General features: G+C 42.1%; 1 long non-coding RNA gene across 1 annotated transcript; it reads left to right on the top strand.

The window, feature by feature from the left end:
- Positions 1-28: 28 nt before the first annotated feature.
- Positions 29-6,190, top strand: LOC110089808 (uncharacterized). The gene is made up of 4 exons (XR_012081803.2): positions 29-299; positions 3,195-3,356; positions 4,639-4,721; positions 5,022-6,190. It is a non-coding gene; the product is annotated as an uncharacterized LOC110089808 (long non-coding RNA).
- Positions 6,191-11,385: the final 5,195 nt, after the last annotated feature.

Genomic DNA, 11,385 nt, shown 5'->3' with positions numbered 1-11,385 from the left:
CCCCTCCCCTCCGCCCCTTTCGCCTTCGGGACGTACCAAGCTCGACGCGGGGAAAGGGGTACCGTTGTCAAGGGGACAAGCACTGGGCCTGTAATTTTCTTAAATAAGGCCTCCGGTTATTTCGGGTTATGGCTTCACGCTCTGGTTGGGATTTCAAAAAGAACGAGAAAACATGATTATGGCGGTTAGACCGCATTTTCTATTTCCTGGTCTCCCCCCCCGTATGGGGTTTGTGTGGACCAGTCAGTTCAGGGCGACTCGGTTCTCTCCGTGACGGCTCGGGGCTTAGTTTCACTCAGGTGAGCGTGATTCAGCGCTGATTAACATAAAGGGCGTGGCCAGCTCTATCAGTCCGCCCTCTGTTGGCTGGGGTGTGTGTTTCTCCTGGAAGACAAGAGGGCTCCTGCGCATGCGATAAGAGATGAGGCTTATCTGCTCTCCTGCTTTAGCAAAAGCAAAGGGGGCGAAGGGGCTGAGACTATTAATCCACATATGAAGTGCAAAGTTAAGCTTTTTAATAACCTGCAAATAAACTAAGAGAGGCGCTAAAATACAGCCCTGCTTGGCAAGTTTTTTTATCTTCTGTTCTAATATTCAAGTTTTAAAGTTATACCCCACATACGTATATGGAAAGAAGCCCCAGACTATTTAGAAATGGTAAATGTAGGCCCTATATATAAAAGGGGATAAACAAAAACTATTTTATTTATTTGTTTGTTTGTTTGTTTGTTTGTTTGTTTGTTTGTTTGAGTTGCATCCCGCCCATCTCTGGTCTATATGACCACTCTAGGCGGCTTCCAATACAACAAAAAACAATAAAATAACACAAGAATATTACATACATAATCCGATAACTATCCTTATTAGTGCGCTATATTGCACTAACAAGCCAATTTTCTGCGACTGCTGATTTATATAAAATAGTTGCTACCCTTGGTGGACTCTGATCTTTACCCGAAAAACAAAAGCTTTGCCTTTTTGTGACAGCCAAACCTGCCTGGCAGACAGGTAATTGCTTTATAGCCTGCTGTTTTAAATAATTAACATCTGGATAGTCCCATTTCTGTCTGAACTTGCTTGATCTCTCAGCTGTATCCTCACTCAGTCATGACCACCACCATTACAAAGCTATAAATAAGCATAGATGACATAGGATGAGCACACCATGTGCCCATGGAAGTGTATTTTTGAGATTTTCCTGGATGCATTTCAGTCTGGTTTCTGCACTGGTTATGGGATTCAAAGTGTCTTGGTAGCCATTTTGAGCTGGGAAGTAAACAGGAAAGTGACCCTCTCTTAATTCTTCTGCATCTCTCAACTGGCAAAGTACTGCCTTCCAGATGTTCAACTGTAACTCCTAACTCCCTTATCTAATAGCAACTGATGGGGAAATGCTAACAGTCGATGAATATTTGCAAGGTTGCACTTTGCTGATATCATTTTCTAGTTACTATTCCTCATGTTTTTCTTTTTTACTAACTTGGAATTAAAAAGTATGATGTTAGGGTAGCTCCAGTCCTTTCTGGTGATCAGGCCTTGATATTTGTCCCAGGGGTCCTGGCAAAGTCTTTGGGTCTGAGTCCTGAGTCCCAAGCCTGAAGTCCCTATTAAAAACAAGCTCTTTTCCCCTGAAAAAAGGGAGGGGTGGATGGGTGAGTTATGAATCACGAGTCAAGCCCAAGTCATTGGGGAAAAAACCAAACCTGAATGCAGTTTGCGTCAAGTCATGGGTGTGACTTATGTCCGAGTTGACAGCGAGTCCTGGAAACCGAATCCTCATCCCTGGTTTGTCCTGGAAGCTACTGTCTTGACTTATGTCCTTTGGAGTGCCACAGGATTCTGTTTTCTTCTTCATGCCTTCTAACATCTAGAACAGTGGTTCCCAGCCTTAGGTCTCCAGATGTTTAGAGTCAAGTACATACTGCTGTCTGGGAAGGTGACTAGCTTGGCTAAATATTTGCATTCAATTCTAGGTGGGGTTGCTTTCCTTCAGAATAATGAAACAGCTAGTTGGTTTATAGAAGACCCAGCACCACCTATAGGGGTGCGGATGATAATATGGGAAGGGGCATATTCTACCAACTGAAACTGGTGTGTCAGCCATAGCGCTATCTGGAGAATATGGACCTCGACTCATTTATGCAAGCAATGGTTGGATCCAGACTGTTGCAATGAAACTGACTCAAAAACATTTGCCGAAACAGAACATAGCCATGAGGATGGAGCTGAATGCATATTATATATGGCACTTGTATCCCTTATCTTGGTCCCCAGTTTCCTTCACACTTAATGTTATTGAGCTGCTGGGTGTGACCTTTAAAGCACAACAAAATTTAGGACCTGATAACATGAAGGAACCGAAGCTACCAACTTGTCACCGAAGCTACCAACATTAATTTGACCCAACTCCGGGAGGCAGTGGAAGACAGGAGGGCCTGGCGTGCTCTGGTCTGTGGGGTCATGAAGAGTCGGACACGACTTAACGACTAAACAACAAACATGAAGGACCATCTACCTCCACATGTACCTGCTTGGGTGTTAAGATCATCCTGAGAAGCTTTGCTTTCTGGTCTTTCAGAAATGATTAGGATTTCAGAAGAGTCCTATCTAGTTCATCATTCTGACCACATAGTGACAAAAGAAGGCATTAAAGCAGTAACTCATATCCCCTTACAACTGGCGTTCAGAGGCAGAAATGTTGACACTCCATTCATTCATTCATTCATTCATTCATTCATTCATTCATTCATTCATTCATTCATTCATTCATCCATCCATCCATCCATCCATCCATCCATCCATCCATCCATCCATCCATCCATCCATCCATCCATTCAAACTAGCAGCCATGGATAGTTTTATCTTCTATGAGTTTGTGTAATCATCTTTTTTCAAAATTATCCAAGTAATTAGCAACCAATACAGCAAATTCTTTCTTAAGTTACTTGTGTGAAAAAATTCCTTTTCAGCGGATGACCTTAAGATTTAGTATTGTGAGAGAAGGAAATCCATTTTTTTTCACACGGTGCATGGTTTTATGCACTTCTATCATATCTCACTTTATTTGCCTTTTTTTTCTGAGGTAAAAAACTCCAAACACTGTAATCAAAGCTCATACGCAGGTCAAGTGGGCCCCTTGATTACTATGGTTATCCTTTCTGCCCTTATTCGAGTTCTGCAATGTTGTTTTTCAGATACAGTAACTAAAACTGGAGGAAATATACTGCAAGTATGATTGTACTGTGGGTTTCCCTAAATGTTATATGGCCATGAGCAAATATGGTTGGGTGCCTCTTATTACCCCCTGCCCTGTGGACTATGAGATGCCTGTGTTGGAGCACTCACCACCTCTTGAGGTAATTGGTTTCATTGTCTTACTGCTCTAACAGTTAGGAAGTTTTTCCTGATATTCAATCGAGATCTGGCTTCCTGTAGCTTGAGCATATTATTATGTGTCTTTACTCTGTAAGGATCGAGAACAGATCCTACCTTTCCTCTGTATGACAATTTTTCAAGTATTTGAAGAGAGCTATTATATATTCCCTCAGCCTTATTTTTTCAAGGCTAAATATGCCCAGTTCTTTCAGTCTGTCCTCAGAAGGCTTGGTTCTCGGTCCCCCGATCATTCTTGCTTCTCTCCTCTCAACTTGTTCGTTTGTTGGCATCTTTCTTAAAGTGTGGTGTCCAGAACTGGACACCATGCTCAAAGTGAGGCCTAACCAGTGCTGAACAGAGGGGACCTGGTATTTCACAGGATTTGGAGATTATACTTAACCATTGGTGTTTTGCTGCTTGTTCCTTAAAATCTCAGAGATTTTTTTTAAAAAAATAGGAACACACCATGGGAAAGCCACAGAAAAAGATTGGCTGTAATTGGTACAAACAGAATGTCTTCTGGATATTGGAGAAAATAGCCACATGATGCATGCAGGATCCATAATTTAGGGCACAAAAATATGAATCGGGATGAGCCAGAATCAGCTTCTCTACAGAAATTTTCTGTGATGTGTGATGTGACCGCACCTATGATGCCTGAAGATTGATATCACCTCTAACTGGACCTATTATGTGTGTTGATATTCTTGTTTCACCTTGTTGATCGCTGCTGTGGTGAGCTTCTTGCCTCTTGCCTGTTCTAACAGTACCTGGTTAATTAGTAGCACACCTGTTTTCTTACTTTGTGTGTACCTGTTGCTGGTGTAGACTTAAGTTCTAACTAACAAGTTATTTCATTGGTTCCTATTGCCATATTTTTTATACTACACTGTTTTATGTCAGGTCACTTAGCGCAAACACATGAGCTATAACTTGAGACTTAACACAAAGGTGTGCCAAGTTCCTGTTGCACACTATTCCAATTTTTTTAAAAATCTAACACTGTACCTTCAATACATATAGATTTATGCATTAATTTAATATAGCTTTAATCCACATGTGTGTGTATATACACATGAAAATATAGACTAAAATATTTATGAAATGTGAGGGGGTGTACTCACTTCTGTGATATACTGTAAATGGTCTAGGTTGGGCTGCACAGCTGTGTCTTCGTGGTGTGTAGGTGTCACCACATGCACAGTCTCTGGCTGGTGGGCTTTGGTCATGTCTTCTATTTTTCTGCTCTTTTTGTATCTTCAGCATCTCATCCCCCTACTACCCAGCTGATCATGCATGACAAGCAGCCATTTTTAACATGCCGTGTTGCTGGAATCCGATATAATGTGAGTCTAAAATTGTTCTCCCCGTGTTTTAACTGATACTATTGTTCTCATATATGATGAACAATTACTTTATTTTCTTTTGTTCTGTATTCTTGAATTGACTTTTTAATGTAAGCCCATTTGTGTATCAAGACAAATACAACTGATATGTATATAATGAACAAAATTTAGCTAGTTCCTTTTCACTTGTGCTGTTGTCAAGCCAGCTGTCTCCCATCCTAGATCTGTACATCTGATTTTTTCCTGCCTAAATGCAAAACTTTACGTTTTCCTTCATTGAAATTCATTTTCTTTTGACAGATTCTCTGTTAAGGTCCTTCTGAATCCTGGTTCTATCTTCTGAAGTAGTAGCCACTTCTCAGAAATACGTTTTGTTGCAGGAAGGATGACTTTCTCTTTGAAAATGGGACAACCCTCTGGCAGATTTGCTTTGATTTGGATTCCTGCGTTGAGTAGGGAGTTAAACTTGGTGGCCTTAGAGGCACCTTCCAACCCAATTATTCTATGATTGTACAATTCTGTCTTTAGATATTTTGCGAATTAACAGTATATGTTTAACCATTTTTGGTGGCCAACGGTCACTATACCGTATGTGTTCTTGCCTGATTTCTGGAGGTGGATGCTGATGTTTTTCAGGTGAAACCTGGCAGGAAGAAGAAACGTGAAATGTTCACCCAGTTGGCAGGTAGCAGCCTTGACATACGAAAAGGTGTGCTGTTGCAGGAGTTGTGTAGATCCAGCCTGACCCCTGCTACTCCCTTTCTCACCCTCTGTACCTGTTAATAAAAACAGGTGTTTACAAAAAACAGCTCTAGTTTCCACTGTTTCCTCCTCACTCAAGAGGTGACCCTGTCAAAGGCAGCATCTGGAACTTTCTACCTGTTGGAGCAGCAGGGAGTGCGAAACGCCCTGAACTCAGAAATCCTACTTTTGGGGACTCCAGCCCTCAGAATCCACAGCCAGCAGGGTCTAAGAGAGTTGTAGCCCCAAAAAGGAGCATTGTCACATTCTGGTAATTGTATGATGACAGAATGAATGCAAACACAACATGTTGCCTAATGTAGTTCACCATGACCCAGAAGTCCATGCTGTGATATCTCCTTGATCAAGAGGAGATGACTGGGCCTGATCCAAATGGTGGTTTGGATGGCTTGAAGAAACCATCCTGCTGACTGACGGGCTGTGTTCTCCCTCAAAATATTAGCTTTAAGCTTTTTTGTAAGAGGGTTACATCATTACATTAATGACATAAGCTGCCTTGGATTCTTTTTAAGGAGAAAGTCGCGATTAAAATGTTTTGAATGAATGAATGAATGAATGAATGAATGAATAAATGAATGAATGAATAAGTAAGTAAGTAAGTAAGTAAGTAAGTAAGTAAGTAAGTAAATAAGTAAGTAAGTAAGTAAGTAAGTAAGTAAGTAAATAAATAAATAAATAAATAAATAAATAAATAAATAAATAAATAATAAATAAGAGCTCTGTCTTGAGCTTCAAAAGTAACCTTTCCAAGTAAATTGTTCCCATTGCCAGTTGTGATTTTTGAGACACAATTTGTTGCTGATTACTGGTCATAATGTTTCAGTGTTTTTTTTTCTTGTTTGATTTGCTTTCCTTGCTTTTAATGACTTAAAAACACAAACTTTAGGCCTGATTAAAAAAAAAGATGGACATAGCTCTTGAAAGATTCCTGGCAAAATGCCCCTAAAATGCTCTTTAAACGCAGTTTTAAAGATAATTAGAAAATATTACTTACTGTGCAAATGAAACCAGCTTCAGCCTCACTTGTTACATGACTTTTGAAGCGTAATGTTGTCAGGCTTTTATTTCTAAAAACGAGTAACAAGTGAATCCCTTGCTTGTGATATGCTCGAGATATTGACCTCGTCATCCTATACAAGGTCAATAGAACTGGGGAGCTGCTGTTGCAACAATCAAGTCCAGGTGCAGTGTCAGAGGCCATCATCCTTGGGCAACTGCAAGGCCCAAATATCGAAGTGGGGCCCCCACTGCTGACCACTGAGGGGCTCTCATAATCATCATCCTCCTTTGGGGGACAGGCCCCTCCCAACCTTTGGGATCCTTCTGCATGTTGGAGTAGAGATCTTGAATGGCAGGTTGCCTAGAGCCCTTCCAATCTAAAAGCAGTTGTTTCAGCCCTTAACCCACACCGAAGAATGCAACCTACACCTAATTAACGAGTGGCAATCTACTGCCAATGTTTATGTGATTTTCCTTAGACAAGTATAATTTTACAAGGTCTAGATTGACCATTGCATTTGGGTCAATAAATATTGGGCTTGCCGTTGACTCTTTTCCAAAACGGGAACAAAATCATGCCTTACAGATGTGTTAGATCTTCATTTTACGGTTGCCAATTTTATAGTGGCTTGCATTGGGTTTATGCTTTCAGGTTGTATTAAACAATAAAAAAAGCTTTCCCCCCCTTTCAACGGTTGCCCTTGCCTGTCTCATGAAATGCCGCTGAGTGAGCCTTAGATTATAGTCTCTTTAATAACCCTTCCACTAAATATTAAAAGCTGCCTGGCTGCTCACCGGCCAGCTTGCCCGCTGCTTGTGATGGATTAGTACCGCTTTGGATCTATGCCGCTACAGCAGAGGCAGGCAGAGTGGTGGCAGAAAGGGCAGAGAGATCGCTGTGTCCTCTCAAGTGCAAAACAGAAAGGAAAGGACTAAGAACTGGGTATCAAGAAAGCTGGAGCAAGTGCCTGCAATTCTACATCTTGTGAATGGTGAGATTCTGAGCTGGGTCCCTTTCATTTTCTCGTTTGCCAAAGAAGGCCATTAGAAAACCAGCACAATAAACTGCCTGACATTGATGACTGTGTCAATTCCAAATGAAAAACTCCCTTGATATAGAAAATGCATCATGCTATCCCCCTCTTTTGGCCTAACAAAATGATGATGGGCTCCCCGGCCGTTTAAGGGAAAAGCAGGATTCTCAGTGTGCAAATAGGAGCATGATCTCTCTCTTTCAGCTCTGGTAGCTTTTCCAGCAAAAAAAAGAATCAGAGGGCATTTAAAGGTGATCAATTGCTAAACCACAACGGGAGAGGCAAGAGATGGAGAAGAGAGATGGGATTTCCTGCAGAGACGCACACTGTCCTTGAGGGATTTTGAATTTTAAATAGCCCAGCCCTGTAGCTGCCTATGAAATAAGCAGTAGTTCTCATCATACAGAGCCAAGCTCAGTTTTACTCCATTCAGAAAGAGGACAAGGAGCCACATGATTCGGAATAAGCCACGGGCTTGTTAGGGTTTCGGAACTGTAGGTTGCTCAGATCAGAGAGCAGCAACGCTGGGAAACATCTGGCAGTCAATCAGAGGAAGTGGGCTGTTTTGGATGACAGCCTTTACGACCAAGTTCAGACATAATATGTCACGCACTCTTCCTGTCATTTTCATACCGTCATAGAATAATGGAGTTGGAAGGGGTCTAAAAGGTCATTAAGTCCAACCCCACTATCCGAGGCAGGAATCCAAATCAAAGGAGACCTGATAGGTGATTATCTAATTTTCTCTTCAGTGCCTCCAGTGTTGGAGTTAGGATGTTTTTTCCTGATATTCAGCCTATATTTGACTTCCTGTAACTTGAGGCAGTGGAAGATAGAAGGCAGTGGAAGATAGGAGGGCCTGGTGTGCTCTGGTCCATAGGGTCACGAAGAGTCGGACACAACTAAACAACTAAACGACGAACCTGAGCCCATTATTACATGCCTTGCATTCTGGGATGATCCTGCCCCTCTTCTCTAAGACAATCTTTCAAGTACAGTGGTGCCTCGCTTAACGAGTGCACCGTATAACGATGAATTCGCATAGCGATCCGTTTTTTGGATCGCTAATGCGAAGGCATACCGACGGTCGCAATGGGCAAAACTCGCATTGCAAAGATCGGTAAGCGTTTCGCTTACTGATCTTCGCATTGCGACATCGGGGAATCAGCTGTTCGGCGGTTCCAAAATGGCCGCTGGACGACCCAAAATGGCCACGCGCAGCATTTACGCGCCCTGCCCTCGCTTACCGAGGGTGTGAAAATGGCTGCCGCTATGGAGGAACATCGCTGAACGGTGAGTTTTGTGCCCATTTGTGCCCCGTTCCGTTTAGCGATGTTTTCCCCATAGCGAAGATTAATCCGGAACGGATTAACCTCGCTATGCGGGGCACCACTGTATTTGAAAAGTGCTATCCTATCTCCCCTCAGTCTTCTTTTCTCAAAGCTAAACATGCCCAGTTCTTTCGGTCTTTTCTCACAGGGCTTGGCTTCCAGTCCCCCGATGATCCTTGTTGCCTTCTTCTGAACTTGTTCCAGTTTGACAGTATCCTTCTTAAAGTGTGATGTTCAGAACTGGACACAGGCCTAATCTGTGCCACATAGAGGGGAACTTGTATTTCACGGGATTTGGAGCCTACCGGTATGTTTCTGTTAATGCAGCTTAAAATAGTATTTCCCTTTTTTGCAACTGTATTGCACTGTTGGCTCATATTCAGCTTGTGATCTACAACAATTTCAAGATCCAACATTTACATATATAATTCCAAGATTGCAACTGGTTTTGGGTGTCATGAGTATGGAACTATTTATTAGCTCTGCAGTTTAATTTCATTGTATTTTTATGGGCAGCGGAATGAAGAGATATCTGTGGGATGCTCTGCCTCAGATGCCCAAATTAACTTGGCTTGCAGTGGGGTCTGTGCACTTTGACTTTTGGGGGAAAGGATGATAGCATCTCTTGTTTCACTTAAGACAGCAAAAAGGGCCATTGAAATCTGCCAATGGAAGTCACAGTGAGGATATAATGGAGTCTCCTTTCTCATATGCTCTTATATTATAATTATGTTCAGAACTCAGGTCAGAAAGAGAGGTAAGGGATAACCTATGAATGGAAGAGGGAGATTCTTAACCAAAGTGGGCATCTGTCACAGCAGAAGCTTCTTTCACCTTGGGGATTGTGCAGATTAGCTTGTTTTGTTTGTTGATTGGTTTTGAGTAGATAAGCAGAGGAATCCTTTGAAGTTTGATTTCACAAACAAGGAAGGAGCTTCAGCTGTAATTATGGGGCTAGCTTTAATGTCTGTTTCTGGCCTCAGTTCTCCAATCAACTGAATTTTAGTGGTCCAAAGTGTCCTTTAGGAGGTCTTGCATCATCAGTCCCGGGGTAGAAATGCAGGACTGCCTTTTCATACCTCATTCCTCAAGATGCTTGAATCGTGCATCCTTCAGTTTTAAAATTCTCAGTGACTGAGTGACTCATTCCTTGGAACACTTATAAAAATGTTAGGATTATACTTTTACCCTTCCATCACTGGACTAATGAATGAGAACACTGGCTAATTGATTAATGGAGGTAAATTGTAATTATTGTGGGCAAGTTTTAATAGGTGGAGTTTTGAGCAAATATCTAAACGTTGCATATTTTAAAAGCCATTTCAGTTTGTTGTGTAATTAAACATCATAGCTACGTTATCTTTGTGGCTGGCAGTCCCCAGCATCTTTCAACCAATGTGGTTATCTCTGCACTGGTTGGGGGGTTCTTGATGTCGTAGTAGTCCAAAATGTACAACATCTGGGAAACTTCAATATGAAAGATTGTCTGGACTTCAAGAAGAAACACTGTTTGCTTCTTTATTTGTAATTTAGGCAACAGAGCATTGACAGCTTTTGGATCTGATGAATCGTTCCCTAGTGAGGTCTCAGAACTGGACACCAGTCTATGTCAATCCCTCTTCCATTTATATCAATGCAAACATGACTTTTTCTCCCCAGCACTAACAGACAGCAAAGGAAGATAGTCTCTGATCTACTTTACCACTTCCTCATTCTTGAGCTCAAAGGTCTGCTTTGAAATCACATGATAAATCCTCACATGCTGAAGTCAGGCAGGAATTCGCCCTTCCCTTTCTCTCCAGAGACAAGCATTTATTCCATATCTTATTTAGTACATACTGAAAGAGGGTGGGTGGTGAGCAGTAAATTCCACTTACTTTACCATTAATAGGAAACCGCAGGCTTACAGGAGAGACAAGGCTGTGTGTGTATGTGAGACAGTTGTATCAGATCTATTTTATTAATTAGGTTCTCAATCTTTCTAAACCTCTTACTCCTTTATTCGCCCCTTTCCTTCCAGACACTGTTTGTGCCCAATGAATGTTATCAGTTTGTTGAGTAAAGGAAATCCAGATTGGCACCCTGTCCAAGTAAGCTCTCAGCATCAGAATCCCCCTGCCAGGACAACAATCTGTGCATCATGAAACGGATGATTATTACAGGATCAGAGGGACAACTTCCAAAATCAACTGGTTTTGTACCATCGCTAAGGTGTCTGTTCTGCTGAAATTGGTGGCATCTGCTTTAGTCTTGTCCTTGGAGTTGGTGCAAAAATGGGCACCAACGCTGGCAGTACTTTATGATGCAGGATGGGTGCTAGAGCAGTGGTCCCCAACCTTGGGCCTCCAGATGTTCTTGGACTTCAACTCCCAGAAATCCTGGCCAGCAGAAGTGGCGGTGAAGGCTTCTGGGAGTTGTAGTCTAAGAACATCTGGAGGCCCAAGGTTGGGGACCACTGTGCTAGAGCACCCCAGCGCTGGAGGCATTGAAGAGAAACGTGGGCAACCTGCTTTGATTTTGATTCCTGCATTGAGCAGG

The sequence above is a fragment of the Pogona vitticeps genome, chromosome 13 (assembly GCF_051106095.1).
Source record: "Pogona vitticeps strain Pit_001003342236 chromosome 13, PviZW2.1, whole genome shotgun sequence".
NCBI classification, from domain to species: Eukaryota; Metazoa; Chordata; class Lepidosauria; order Squamata; family Agamidae; genus Pogona; species Pogona vitticeps.
The sequence above is the reverse complement of the archived record's forward strand: the minus strand, read 5'-3'. Positions and strand labels throughout refer to the sequence as shown.